General features: G+C 29.8%; 1 pseudogene, besides 1 other annotated feature; it reads right to left on the bottom strand.

Moving 5' to 3' along the window:
* Positions 1-39: 39 nt before the first annotated feature.
* PADL01_0420300 lies at positions 40-13,171 on the bottom strand (annotated as a pseudogene).
* Positions 40-13,171: a sequence feature (erythrocyte membrane protein 1, PfEMP1, putative).
* Positions 13,172-15,717: the final 2,546 nt, after the last annotated feature.

Below are 15,717 nucleotides of genomic sequence, written 5' to 3'. Positions count from 1 at the left end.
AGATGATCATATCTATCAGGATAATTATTTTCTATATCCTCAAAAATTATACGAATTCTCCAAATAATCGTTATCACGTGGTATATTATTATTTTCATCAAAATGTATATCCATTGATATATTTGTCACTAAATTCTTTGTTTGAAAATTATTATTTTGAGTTGCAAGATCATTAGGAGGGATATTTGTAGATCCATGATGTTCAACTGATGTTATATCATTACCATCATGTGTGTTTTCATTAATCATACCATGTGTTTCATCATTAATTCTATTAATATCATCATGAGTTGATGGTGGTATATCAAATACATGTTCCTTATTTTCTCTATTCCATTCATCATTCAATTTATCTAATATTTCTTCTTTATTATTCCATTGGTTGCACATATCTCTATGTCTATCTAACCATTTATGGAACAAATCTATTTGATTACTTATAGGATCATCACATATTTGTTTGGCAAAAATATTCGAACTTGTATGTTTCGTATAATTTTTTCCATATAATTCATTTTCTTACCTTTTGAGTAACTCATCATAAATATCATTACCACTATTTAAAGCATCATTAATTAGATCAATTCCAGAATATTTGTCGTTTGATGAACCATATTTTGGATTATCCATGATATTAGTAGTCCTATTAATATTTTCCGGAACATTCCAATTAATATTATAACTAAGAACATCGTTATCATCACTATATAATTTTCTATCTTGAATGGATGTAATAAAAGGTTGTTCTATAGGATTACCACTATATGAAGTATTAGTATCTGTAGTGTTTCCAGGTATATCTTTTTGTAACATGTTTAAAATAAAATCATCTTTCAATTGCTTCCATTCCTCATCTATAGGTATGTCACCACTAAATGGTTTTTCACCACTATTTGTTGTGGTACCACTTTTGCTAGGTTTTAGTACTACTTCAATTAAAGTTTTATATTTAGGACTACGTGGCACATATAAATCTATCTCTTCATATTCGCTTTCGGACGACGAGGTGGTGACATCAGAAGAAGATATATCACGAAGATAATCATCTGGTTCGTCTCCTTCAACATATATGTACGTTTTGCCTTTATATCGACTCCTATAAGGAACATATTTGTTGGATGATTTCTCTGTAGGTATACTATAATCATTTTGGGGAATTTCAAATATGCGCATTATGTCAGCATGAGCTTTAGATGCAGGAACAGGGTTTTTCCACTATAAAAAAAAAAATACATGATAATGTATGTATGATTATACATTTATATGTATGTATATTTATAGGTTATTGTAAATGGATGTATATATATATATGCATATATATTATACTTTAAACCATTTTTATGCCATGAGCATGCAAATATATATATATATATATATATATATATTTATATATATTTTTAATTTAATTTTATTCTGTTTTATTTTTAACAAAATTTTTTTTATTTTTATTATTTTTTTTATTTTTTAATTTTTTTTTTTTTTTGATTTTATTTTATTCTACTTTATTTTTAAAGAAATTTTTTTAATTTTTTTAACTTTTTTGATTTTGTTTTTTTATTTTATTAATTTTTTTTTAATAGAATTTTTTTATTTTTATTAAATTTCTTGTTTTTGGATTTTGTGAAATTTTTTTCCCTTTTTTTTATTTTTTATTTTTAATTTAACAAAATTTTTTAACTTTTTTATTTTTTTCATTTGTTTCATTTTCAATATAAATACATGTATAAAATAATTAGATGGCACATACATATATAAAAAGAGTGTATAAATATATAAATATATATATAAACTACATTTAAAGCACCACATAAACCCAAAGATATATGTTTTTATTTTTTTTTACTTTATAGAGAACAAATCCTAGAATGAAGAGGCCTAAACTGGTTGCTGGAACGTATATTTCAGGTCTAGAGATTAAAGGGGGTTCATTTGTTGGCGTAGTACTATCTGGTGAGTTATTGTTTTGTTCATGGGTTTTAGGAATCAACATTTTTTGTAAGACCTCTTTTGTTTTTGCAGCTGCATCTTGTATACCTTTAGCAACATCGTCCACGGTATTGTTTATTATTTTTGTAGCTTCTTTTACAGCTTCTTGATGTGATAATACGACTTTTGCAACATGATGTGGAATAATTGTGGGTTCAGGAAATGGAAAAATCGAAGGGTGCAGCACTCCAGTTCTAATTTTTCCAAAGATATTCATTCCAGGTATTCCAAAAGGTGGCCATTTGGGTTTAAAAAATGAGAACCAACTGCCGATATTTGTGCCGTCTATATTATTCATAGTTGTATTGATATCATTTTCCATTTTTTTAATTATTTCATTGTATTGTTCTTCTGTATCGTTTTTCGAATCAAATACATTATTTAAAATTTTGTAATTACAGTCACAATCAAAACAATGTTCAGGCAAATATTTATCAGCAGATTCTTCTTTTACTCCATTATATTTTTTTTCTTTTTTATCTCTATCATATTTGGAAGATAGTTCATCAAGTTCTTTTTTTCTATTATAAATGAATTGTGTAAAACGAAAAGATAATAATTTACATTGGGCTTCCGAATGAGTTGTATCTTTGGATTCTTTTTTTTCAGAAATGTATTTTTTACACGCATCATTCATGGAATCAGATATTTCATATTTTTGCTTGCATACATATTGTCCCCATTCTTTCAACCATCTCAAAAATTGATCCTCCGTTTCTTCCTTAGGCAAATTACAGTCCGCATACCTAATTGTTCCTCCAGCATTTTTATATCCACATAACATCGAATGCCACAAAATATTTTTGTTTTCATCCCACCATCCTTCTCTATCTTGGGGATTTTTATTGTTTAATTTATTCTTTGTAATAATCCTATTTAAATTTATACTTATATTATTATGTAGAGTATCATTCATCATATCATTTCTTTTTATGATATTTCCAATATCCGAAAAACTATATTTTATTGCATATAATGACATATCGTTTTGAGCACCATATTTATTTGTTAACCATTTCGCTTCAGCTGCAGCACCCTTAAAAAGAGCATCCTTAAATTTTGTTTCTTGAGAACTAGGATACACTCTGATATAATTTTTAAGGCATAAATGTCTTCTTCTTGGAGGTATTAAAACTCCTGTGTTTTTACCATCATCATTTTTTAAACTTATACTATTCCAAGGCGTATTTTCATCATATGTTTTCTTCCTGCATGTATCATTTCCATAATTTTTACAATTTCCATTAGATCCAGCAGGGCATTTTTTCAAATTATCGTACGGATCAACAACTACAGCAGGTGTTTGAGGAACTACAACTGACGTATTTTTTGCAGCAGGTATAGTTATTTTAACAGGACATGGACATTTTCCTTCTATTTCCTTTGTTGGGTATATAAAAGCCTTGTTAACAATAGTATTATCTCTCTCATGAAGACATTTACATTTTTCTTTACAATAATCTTTGAAAAATTCATGTGGTTCTTGTCTGTTTTTTCCAAGAGTGTTTTCTCCTAAATTATCATATTTAACATATTGATTTATATATTGCTTCTTCCAATTATTAAGAAATTTTTTATATTTATTACACTGTTGTTGACATTTTTTTTTTTGATCAACAGTTGCCTCTTCACATTTTACAAAATTACATTTCTCCTGCAACTCCTTATACTCCCTCCCTTTATTTTTACAAAAATCTTCACTCCATTCAATAAACCACATCAAAAATTGATCAGTTTTATCAAATTCAGTTGGCATTTCACATTTACTTTCAATATCTGGGACATTTTTTCCTTTTTTTCTACCTTTTTCATACCCACATTTCATTGCAGACCAAACACATTTTTTGTTTTTTTCCCACCATTGTTTTCGATCACTACTTGTAAATATTGTCTTCAATTTCTGTCCTATACCATCATTATCTGGTACGAGCGGGTCATCTCCTTCAATTATGTGTTTATAATCATAAAAACTATATTTTAATGCATTACATGGAGAAACAGTATATGTATCTTTATAATCATCATATTTAATAGCTAGATTATATCCTTCATTTGCAGCAACAGTCAATAATTTAGTTTTTAACTCATCTGTACTGGTTGCTTGGTGTAGATCTTTTACACATAATTTTTGTCTTCTAGGAGAAACGTACACACCATTATCCAATTTGGGGTAAGTTTGATATTCACTATCTTTTTTACTTTTCCACTTAATTTCTGACGTTTCACTAGGTATTCCACCACAATCGTGGCCACTTTCTTCACTGTTACGATTAGTGTTACCATTTGTATCTGGATCCATAGGAACTTTTATTTCACCGTCATGTTTCACTTTGTCACAATCCACAGTTTGATTATTTTCACATATTTCTTCTTTCTTTGTCTCTGTTCCACCTTGACCACCACCTTGACTACTACTTGGGTCAGTCGAGGAATCAGGGTTACCAGGATCAACCTTGTTAGTAATAACTGAAACTGTTCCTTTTCCATCTTTTGTAGTTCGAGTATCAATTTTAACACCAGGGTCTCCACCACCACCAGGGGTTGGTATCAGCGGTTTCACCACTTTATTCACACACGTACACCGATCTTTATACGCATCGGGGTACTCCTCAAAAGCATACTTGGTATTTTTACCACTATTTTTGGTGAACTCCGTTTGTTTCTCGCACCCACTTATGAATCCTTCTTGTTTCAAATACCCACCAGCTGTAGCATAATCACCACTATTTGGAACACTAGTTTTGGTTTTTTCTGTGAGGTATGTTACCACAGGTTGGTCTTGTGAACTCGCACTCTTACCACTTGTTGTTGCTTTTTGGTATAATTGTCCATATTTTTTCGATTGTTGATCCCACTCTTTTAACCAATCTTTTACCATTTTTTGATATTCGGCGCACTTCTGTTTACATGTTGAGCATCCTGGACTGGTTGTAACACATGTTGGTTTGGAACTAGTACTAGTACTATCAAGATTACATTGTTTACACTGTGTCTGTACCTCCGTGTAGTGTTTTTTCTGTGTGACACAGAAATGTTCCCCCCATTCGGTTAACCATCGTAAAAACTGCGGCCGAGAGGCGAATGCCGCGAGGCCTTCAGTGGAAACACCAGATGTAGTGGTGTCACTAAATTTCACTTTGGTGTACTCGTTTTGGGATTTGAGTTTGCTGCGAGTTTCATCAATCATTTGTTTTTGTGTGCTATCATGTGATAGGGCGCATAACATACCCTGCCATACATCTTCTTCTATACCTTTCCACCACGTTTCAGGTGATTGGCCACTTCGTGTGAGAATATTTTTTATTTTCTCTCTTGCTTCTGTCACATTCTTATTCTTCTGTTTAACATTTACTGATATATCTGAATTTAAGCACAAATCCCTATAATCTCCAACAGTATAGAACATTTGACGTTTAAATTCTGCAGGAATTGTACCACTTTGTAATTGTTTTTGAAGTTCATTTGGATCCGTTGATGGATTTTCTGTTTGTTTAGCTTTTATGTATTTTTCCCAAGAAAAAAACGTTTCTATTGCAGTACATTTGATCAATGCTTCTCTCAAATCGTTAGCCCTCTGTTGATCCTTCAATTTTTCTAATTTATGTAAACACAGTTTTTGCCTTCTAGCAGACATACAAGGTCCTTCTCCGTCTTGAAACTTACTTCCATCACAATCCCATTGTGCGTCACCTTTTGGTTTACAGTTTTCTATAAGGCCTTTTCCATCCTTACCATTAAGTGTTTCTTTCACTATATCGCACGCATCCTTAGTGGTAGTAGTACCAGGAGTTGGATTTGGATTAGGCACAGGTTTGGGGGGATTCGGTGGTCTAGGGTTGTCACAATCACATTTATCTTTAACACTTTCAGGTTTTTTATCCAAAGATGCAGGTATTTTATCATCACTTTTCGACTTTTCTTCCATACATTCACATTTTCCATTAATACATTTCCCACTTATAAATTCATATGCTTTTTTTGTGTCAATATCAGGATATGTTTTTTTTATGTCATCTTTTTTTTTATCTTCATCAAATTTTGTTTTTTGTTTATTAAATTGCTCTTTCCATGGTTGAATAAATTGTTGATATGCTGTACATTGTTGTTTGCATTCTGTGCAGGTGGTATCACATTTTGCGGCCTCACAACTCGCACATGCCTTTTCCAATTTCCCCAACTCCACGTGGTATTTTTTACAAAAATCTTCACTCCATTCAGCAAACCATCTCAAAAACTGGTAGGTGGTGCCACTTTCTCGATTATCACCAAGGGGATATTTGGTCTCACTAGGTATAGAATCACACGATTTTAGGTCGTCATCACTAGGTTTAGGTTTAGTACCACTAGTAGTTTGTCCTTCATCTCTACTTTTTCTATATCCACATAACATAGCTTTCCAAACGCATTTCTCATTACTTTTCCACCAATTTTGTCTATACGTACTTCCAGGTTTTTCAGCGTCTTCATTATCATCATCCTCATTATATATTTTTTTAAAAATTTCCTTTAATTTTGTTTCTGTATCATTTTTTTCAATTTCTAAATTATCTGTTCCTAATATTGTATCTCTTAAATCAAGAAAACTATATTTCAAAGCATTACAAGGTAAGACGTCATAAGTATATTTATCTTTGCCATTTTTGTTTTTATAGTATTCTCCTAAATTATATCCTTCAATAGCAGCAAGTTTCATTAAATGTTCGAACAAGGTCTTTTCATCTTTCATATCATTAGGTTTGCCATCATATTTTCCATCTAATCCTCTAAAACATATTTTTTGTTTTCTTGGGGGAATATATACATTTGAGGATAAATCATTCTTCAAATGGTCAAATCCTCCATCACTGTTGTCCCATTTAATCCCTGGATTTGTGTTTGATTTCTCTTCTGCTGTTTTTTTTAATCCTTCACAATTACTTTTTCCCTTAATTTTACTTTCGTCCACTTCAACGTATGTTTTGTACCAATCATTACCCTTTACCTCTTCACATGCTTTGTCACATAAAGAAAAAATATCTTCTGGTTTACCGCTACCAGGAATCTTTTTGTTTTTAATATTTTCTACAATATCTTGTGTTAATTTTTCTATACATTTTTTACATTTTACTCTGTATGGTTTATATTGGTTATCTTGTCTCTTAAATAATTTATTAAATTCTTCATCTTGACATCCATTTGCTTTTTTTTGTAGATAGGTGTGAGGTCGTTCCTTCGTATCTTCATATCTACTATAATTTATTCCCTTGTTATTTTTATATTCCTCCGTATATTTACTTTTTTGTCCATTCCATTCGTTTTTTTTAGTTAATAACCAATTATGATATTTAGCACATTGTTTCTGACACGGTTCACAAGTGGTTCCCCCGCACATACTGTTACATTGTCTCTTTATACATATTTCTTCCAATTTCGTCATATGTTCCTTTTTGTGTCTACAAAAATGTTCGCCCCATTCGATAAACCAACGCAAAAACTGATCGTGGTTATCATAAGTGGTGGGGGGGTCAGTGGTACCACACGTGCTATTGGGACACGACATGTGTCTCCACACATCTCTACGTACATTTTCCCACCAATCTTTTCTATCTTTAGCTATTTGAACTTCATCTGGTGGAGTGCCGCCAGTGGTATCCGCCATTTTAAATACGTCGTGTATGTGTTTCTCCACAAGCGGCGACATCCCACCCAGCCACAGATCGGTGCCTTTGATCATATCGCCATAATCATAATAACTACGTTTTAGGGCGGAGCAGTAACCATCTGGGGGTGATGTGGTGGGGCTACCAGCTTGGGAACCACTTTTTTGTTTTTGTTTATCATCATAATATTTCCATAAATAATGGGACTCACCGCGCGCTGCATCCATCAATTTACGTCCAAGTTCGTTCTTCGCCGCTGTTTTGTTACCACCACTGGTTTGTATTGGTGAAAACAACCATCCTATGCACATACTGTTCCGTCGTGGCGGGGCGAAAACGTGTCCTCTGTCTGTCACATTTTTCACATACGTACTACTCCATATATCTCTATACTTTTTTTCAGTACAGCCATACTCAGTGTAACTATCACTACATGGGTTTGTGTCATCCTCTTGTTGTGACTGTGCATCACATGCGCACAATTTTTGTTTATCCCCATACGTTTTACCATTTAGTAATGCTGTAATATATTTGTTATCACAACTCTGATAAGTACAAGGGTTTAATAAATAAAAAATTTCAGGACTATACTCTTTTTGGTCGATACCACTAGGTGGGGTTTTTGGATTGGCTTTTTCTTCCAAATATTTTTTAAAATTATCTTTCCACTCTCCACGTTTAAGTGTAAGAAAACTTTTATATTCGTTACATTTTTTCAAACAATTTCCACTAGTAGCAGAATTAGTACCACCATTACACCCACCCTTACCCTTAGCACATGCAGTGTCCAACCCATCCAATACCTCGTTTCTCTTGTCGTAGTAGTCGTCGGACCACTCTTTTGCCCACCACTCAAACTGGTCATCATCAGAAATGAAACGGGGGCAGTGGTTGCCACCGCTAGTGGTACCACTTTTACCAGTGGCCGCATTTTTGCTAGTGGCCTCTTGTATTCCACACGTTGCCGCCTTCCAAAATTCGGACTCGTTTTTTTGCCACCATTTTTCTCTCTCCTCTTTCGTAGCAGTAGTACCAGTTTTTGGTTGTACTAGTGTAGCAATTTTATCTCCTATCTCACGAATACTTTTAGGTTTCCATATACTATCTCCTATAACCATATGTTTAAAATCGTTCAAACTTCTCTGTGTTAACCTACAAGCTTTTTCATGATCAGTACTATTTTGTCTATATTTTTCCCATAAACGTTTCGTTTCTGTTTTTATTGCTTTTTTTAATTCGTTTTTCATTGTAGTTTCATCATTAAATGCACTCGATATAATATTGCTTTCTTTGTGCATATTAGCTACACATATACTTTGTCCTCTAGGAGGAACACAAACTTCTTTTTCAATTTCTGTCTTCTTATCAATTTTGCAGAACCATGGTTTTTTCTCTGTACGTTTATTTTGTTCAAAACCTTCAAAATCTTTAGGTTTACAACCATCTGCATCTTTTATATCATTACATTGATTTGTAGGAGCAGCAGGTGGTGATTTTGGATCATCTGGGCATACACTACATATTTTGGTTTTATCGTTATCACTCTTTTCTAACAACGAATCAACAAAATTGGTTTTTGTTCCTTTAAGGTTTTTACATTTTGTATCAGCATCATTATCCAGTTGTACACTGTTTGGTTGTGTTGATTTCACTGCTTCATTTATAATACATTGTGCTTCTAAATATATATCAAGATCGATACCTTCCATTGCATGGCTATCTTTATCTTTATATATTTGGTAATACTTTTTCTGTTCTATCCACTGTTTATCAATTTTATCTTTCAAATCCTTAAAACATTTACACAAATCTTTACATTGTGTACATTCCTTTTCTTCACCTGTACCACCTTTACCACTATCTTTCATTTTCATATTCCCACACGTTTTCTCCACTAATGTTTTGCTCGTCCCCAACATCTGTTCCATATCATGCAACCATTCATTAAACAAATTATAAAATGTGTCGGTGTCATTACCACCGCTAGTGGGAACACTTTTTTGTTTGCCACTAGCACCTGTGTTTTCATCAGGGTCCTCTTTTTTTACACACATATTGTCCTTACCACCAGCTTGTTTTTTACCACTGTTTTCGCAATCCCAATTATTTGCGAACCCTTTGTCTTCACATTCAATTTTTATGGGACAATTTTCGAAACACTTTTTTACTTTGGTGGATTCTTCGGTAAGTATTGTATCTATGGTGATATCATTCTTAGGTGGAGTAGACATACCACTTTTATATGTGTCAAGATCATTACTTTTTTTTTGTTTTACATATGCATTTGCATCTTTTCCAATATTCGAAAGTTTTGCGGCCAAGTTACCTGGATATATCGAAGGAAATTCACGATAAAATTTTTGAAAATATCTCCATTCCTCCTTTTTTTTTTTTACCCATTTATCATAACAGGGACATTTACCTTTACAATTTTTTGTATCACAATCACCTGAAGTTGATGTTGTTATATTTGTGCATTGGTCTGATTTTCCTTTCACGTTTTTTTGTTCGTCGAAAAACGTTTTCAACCATTCATCAAATATGGTATCAAACTTATTTTTATAATCAATAATATTGTGTGCAGTATTAGTTTTGTTTATGCACATTTCTGTGTGTTCTGTACACTCCCAGTCACTCAATTCAACTTTAGTACTACTAGAAGATGGGGCTCCAGCATTATTTTCATTAAATTTTGTCTCACAGTCTTCTATATCGGGTGATTTTGTTGTTGTTGTAGTTGGTATTCCTGCTGGAGGTTTTGATGATGCAGGATCTACGTCCATACATTTACATTCATTAACATAATCTTTAGGTTTCCTTTGAAAAACATGATCCTCCTTACTTTTGTCGCTTTTCTTATATTTATTTTGTTTCGTATCATTACAATATTTGTATCCTTTCATGGATTCTATGAATTCTTCAGCATCTGAATATTTACCGGCACTTTTAAGTTCTTCCATAAATTTGTCATTACCATTATTTGCATCGTTATATAATGTTGTGTATTGTTTTTCATATTCTGTCCATTGTTTTTGCCATTCTTGAACATGTTTAGAGTATGCATCGCACATACCGGAACACATTTTACAATGTGCGTTATCTTTATCACATGTTCCACTATTTTTACATTTACTACACTTTTCCTTTACGTCGTAAAAATTCTTTCGTAGTTGCTTGCAGTAGTTTTCGTTCCATTCGGCGAGCCATCTCAACTTCTGCGGTATATAATCGTCGAGTGGTGTGTCCGTGTTATATCCACAGTACCCAGAGGCAACACCACTCACACCGGTTGGACCACTCGTAGCTTCTGTTGTAGCGTATAAATCCGGTATTACACATTTTATGGCATCCCATACTTGCTCGCGGTTAGCCGTCCACCAGTCATTACGTAGTGTGGTAATATCGGTACCACTATATTTACCGTTTCCTTTTTCGTCCTTTATTTTTTTAAATATGGCCTCTAAGTGTTTTTGCAACTGCGCCATTTCGGTGTTCTTATTCCACACGTCCGTACCCCGTATAATGTCCCCCAAATCTGCAAAACTTGCACGTACGGCACGGCACATTCCAGGTTGATCATCTTTGTCGTTATTTTTTTTATACATGTCTATAATACGTTGTGTTTCTTCTTTTGCCGAGAGTAACACGTCACCTGTAAAAGAATCATTCACATGGTTAACCGAGGTAGTTAGGAATTGTGGATCACCACTTTTCGAAGCCAAATTCTCTAAATTGGATGTACACATATGTTCTCTTCTAGGGGACATAAGTTCTCCATCTTTCAAATTTATACTGTCCCCTTCTTTCCATGGAGTTCCTATAACAAAACGTTTCCCATCATTATCTTTTCCAGTACATGGGCCCTGATATTCATTACCAGTACGTACATCATTGGTATGTTTCATTTTATCAAGTTTACATATATTGCTCAAGTCACTTGCTGTACCCCCTTTACTGTATGTTCCTTGGTCCGGTTTTCCCTTCAAATTATCACCACCACGTCGTTGCCACTCGTTTTGCGCCTGTGATTGCATATCTTTCGCTATTTCCATCACGGTTTTGGGAGCACTAGAACCAGTGGCGACAGTATTTTGTGGCAATGTAGGATGTGGAGAGGCACCGACCGTGGTAGTTTTAGGAGTAACTTGTTGCTTCACTTTTGTACATTCATCATTTGTATCTTTTTTATCATAATATAAACCTTGTGGACAAAAACATTTATATCTGATATTACTTTTATCGTTATTAAGTTCAAATAATTCAGTTTGATTACAACTACCACTATCGTTACAACATTCAGTGGTACTTCTACCTGCTGCTGCACTGAACATTTTTTTTAAATCCTCTTCTTCTGAACCTTTGCCTCCGTATTTTGTATCTATACAAGTCTTTATATATGTGTCAAAATATGGTTTTGTTTCATCTAAAAATTTTTTATATATATCACATAGACCTTGACAATTACTACCAGGTGTTGTTCCACTACATTCGTCCACCAACATTTTCCCCAAATCACGTTTCAATAAACAAAACTCTTCTGCCCATTCTTCAAAAAAACGTACGCATTGGGTTTTATCTTCAGGGGATATTTTACAAGTTGTTCCGGTTTTGGGGTTTTTCAAATCTTTTGTTTGTAAATCTCTTACTAATTTCTTAAAATGAGAACTCCATCCTTCTTTAAATGTCTGTTTATCTGTTACCTTTGCTTCAATTTGTTCTATTAAACATTGAATTCCTTTAGTTTCATTATCATCAACTATATCTTCTCCTAAAAATAATGTATGGTAATCGTCCATAGTTCGTTGCCATTCTTTACAAAATGAAGTATGTTCGATATCTTGATATTTTTCATTTATAAGTTTGCTCAATTCAGTACCTAAACCATCAATCATTTTATTTTTCAGATAAACTGCAACCTTTGCTATCTGTTTTTGGGCGTGTACTTTACTCTCTATCACTTCTTTTAATGTTTTTTCGTCAGTAATTTGTTCATTAATTTCTTTAAGATATTTATCTATTCCAGAAACTAATAGTGTTCTTCTTCGTAGAGGAATATGTAAATTTGGTGCTGTTTTTAAAATATTACAATTAGTAGGTGAGCTTCCAGTTTGACCACCGAGATTACTATTGTTTAATTCGGTTATATTGTTTTGAACCTTAACATTTAATGTCTCACATTTTGTGGAGTTTAATATTGAGTTTTCTTTAACATTTATTATTGGTAGTGCATGATTTTCCCATGTATATTCATTTGTCGATATACGTTGACCTTTTTTTTGTTGAATGAGTTTATCAAATATTTGTTTTTGTATATCTTTCCATCCACAAAAAAATTTTTCTTCATCTGTAACAGTACCACTGGCGCTTGATGCCCCAGTGATATAATATTTATATATTTCCCAATTCCATGCTTTATGTTCTATTTCATATTTTAAAAAATTCAAATAATCAAAATACATTAACTTTCTGTTGTGACGGTCTCCTTCAGTTAAATATTGGATATTCTTTAAAATACTACTTTTGTTGTTAGACTGTTGTGCCCCCATTTTGTCCAAACATATAAGTGGTAATACATCTCATATATAGTGGCATACCTATACAGTGGCATACATACATGTAGTGTCAAAACACATACCTATATATATATTTTTTTATCTCCGACATTTGAAATATATACGATATTTATCTTTTTTCCCCACTTTTGCCATGTTTGGTATATTTCCTTTTATATTTTTATTTTATAATTATAGGCTGATGTACATTTATTAATATACCTATATTTCCTATTTTATATTTGTTGTACTTCTTCTAATTGTTCTTTGTTCTTGTGTTATTTTTACTTTAATTTGAATACTAATATTAATATGAATAATGATATTATTATTAATATTATATTGATATTATTATTATTATTATTATTATATATATATATATATATATATATATGAATAAAATTATACATATATATACATATGAAAGAATTAGTAATTATAATACATATTAAATACATATATGTTAAGAAATACATATCATTAAATCATAAATATTTATTTTAAAATACCTAATCTTAAAATTTACATATGTATTAAATAATACATTTTATAAACATAAATATATATATAGATAATTATATATTTTTATATTATAGAATATTTTTAATATAAGTATATTTATTCTATAATAAAAAAAATTAAAAATATATTTAAAAAAATATAATATTTATATAAGAATATATATTTCAAGAAAAAACTTTTATATAGATAAATTTAGATAAATATTTATAACGTATCTATCCCTCAAAAAAAAAAAATTAAAAATATATGTATATATATATATATATATATATATGTAGTTTATGTTGTAGATAATACAAATATTACAGTATTTTTATTTTATCAATATATATTTATACGTTTTTTGGATTTTATCAATTTATTATATTTTTAGCTAATATAATATTAGTTCTATTAGTTTTAGTTTTGTATAATAATTATAACATCATTTAATATATTACTAAATATAATAAATATAAAATAATGAATTAGAATATAATATAATATACTAATTTTTATAAATTCTTATTATAAAATAACACTTCTTTTGCAGTTTAAAAAGCAAAAAAAAAAAAAACTCATCATGTAGCATCTATCACCATACAACATAGCTATTAAAGAAAAATACATAGAATAAAAAAAAATACAATATATGCAAAGATCAAAAAAAAAAAAAATATACATAGAATAACAACTATACCTAATATAAAAAAAAAAATAATAAAATAAATAAAATAATAAAATAAAATAAATAAAATAAAAAAAAAAAATACAAGCAATACCAAAATAAAACTATATATATATATAAAATCTATAAACAATAAAAAAAAATATATATTATAACAAACATAAACAAAATATGAAGAATACGTAAAATACAAAAAAATTTATATGTAAGAAATATATATATATATATATATATATATATATATATATGTATAAAATCTATAAACAATACAAAAAATATAAATTATAACAAACATATGGAAAATATGAAATATGCAGACAATAAGAAAAAAATACAGCAACAAAATGTAATAAAATATAATTAAAACAAAATAACAGAATATATAGGAATACTTATTTATGTATGAAAATTAATAAATATGTTAATATGTACATATATACACTTACATATATATATTTGCATATATGTATTGATGTGTATATTTTGGTATAGATATATATGTTTGTATGTATATATTAACACATTGATATATATATTGATAATTTATATGTGTATGGACATATCCACATATATATATATATATATATATATATATTTATATTTATATTTATATAAAAATGTCTTTACAAAACAAAAAAAAATATATATACATAAAAATAATATGTTAGTCGTTCTGTGGGGTTGTTACATATGTGTGAATTTCTTATTCGCTTGTTTTACACAACAGAAATTAATAAATACTTATAATATGTAATATATATAATATATATATATATACATTTTAGATGAATTAATTATAAAAAAAAAAAATAAAAATAAATAAATATAAAAATATAAAAAAAAAAAAATATATATATATATAAATATATAAAAAAAAAAAAAAAAATGTATGCATGAAAAAACGTCTTTCATATCAGAATATATATGATATAAAATATATATATTTGTGACGCATTTATCCAAAAATAAATAAAAATATAGATGTAGTACATGTTGTAGATAATTTAATAAAATAATGTTTGTTTGTATTTATTTATTATTTTTTTTTTATTATTATTTTGTTTATTTTTTTTTATTTTTAGTGTTTTATTTATAGAAAACAATTATGAGAAGAAATATACATATATATAAAGTTTAAATTAATGTTATATTGGACTATTTTATATTTATAACAAATAATATATAATCTAAAATATGTGAATTATGAAATAATATACAAAATAATATTTACAAAAAATAAAAAAAAAATAAAGCCTAATCGCAAATATTACAATATTATTAAAAATAATTTTTTTTTTTTTCTATTGTTGATTTTCGTTTGCGTTCTTATGTATTTCATATAGTTGTTATA

Source organism: Plasmodium sp. gorilla clade G2 (assembly GCF_900097015.1).
Source record: "Plasmodium sp. gorilla clade G2 genome assembly, chromosome: 4".
Classification (NCBI taxonomy): domain Eukaryota; phylum Apicomplexa; class Aconoidasida; order Haemosporida; family Plasmodiidae; genus Plasmodium; species Plasmodium adleri (nom. inval.).
Note: the sequence above shows the minus strand (reverse complement) of the source record. Positions and strands in the feature narration are given on the sequence as shown.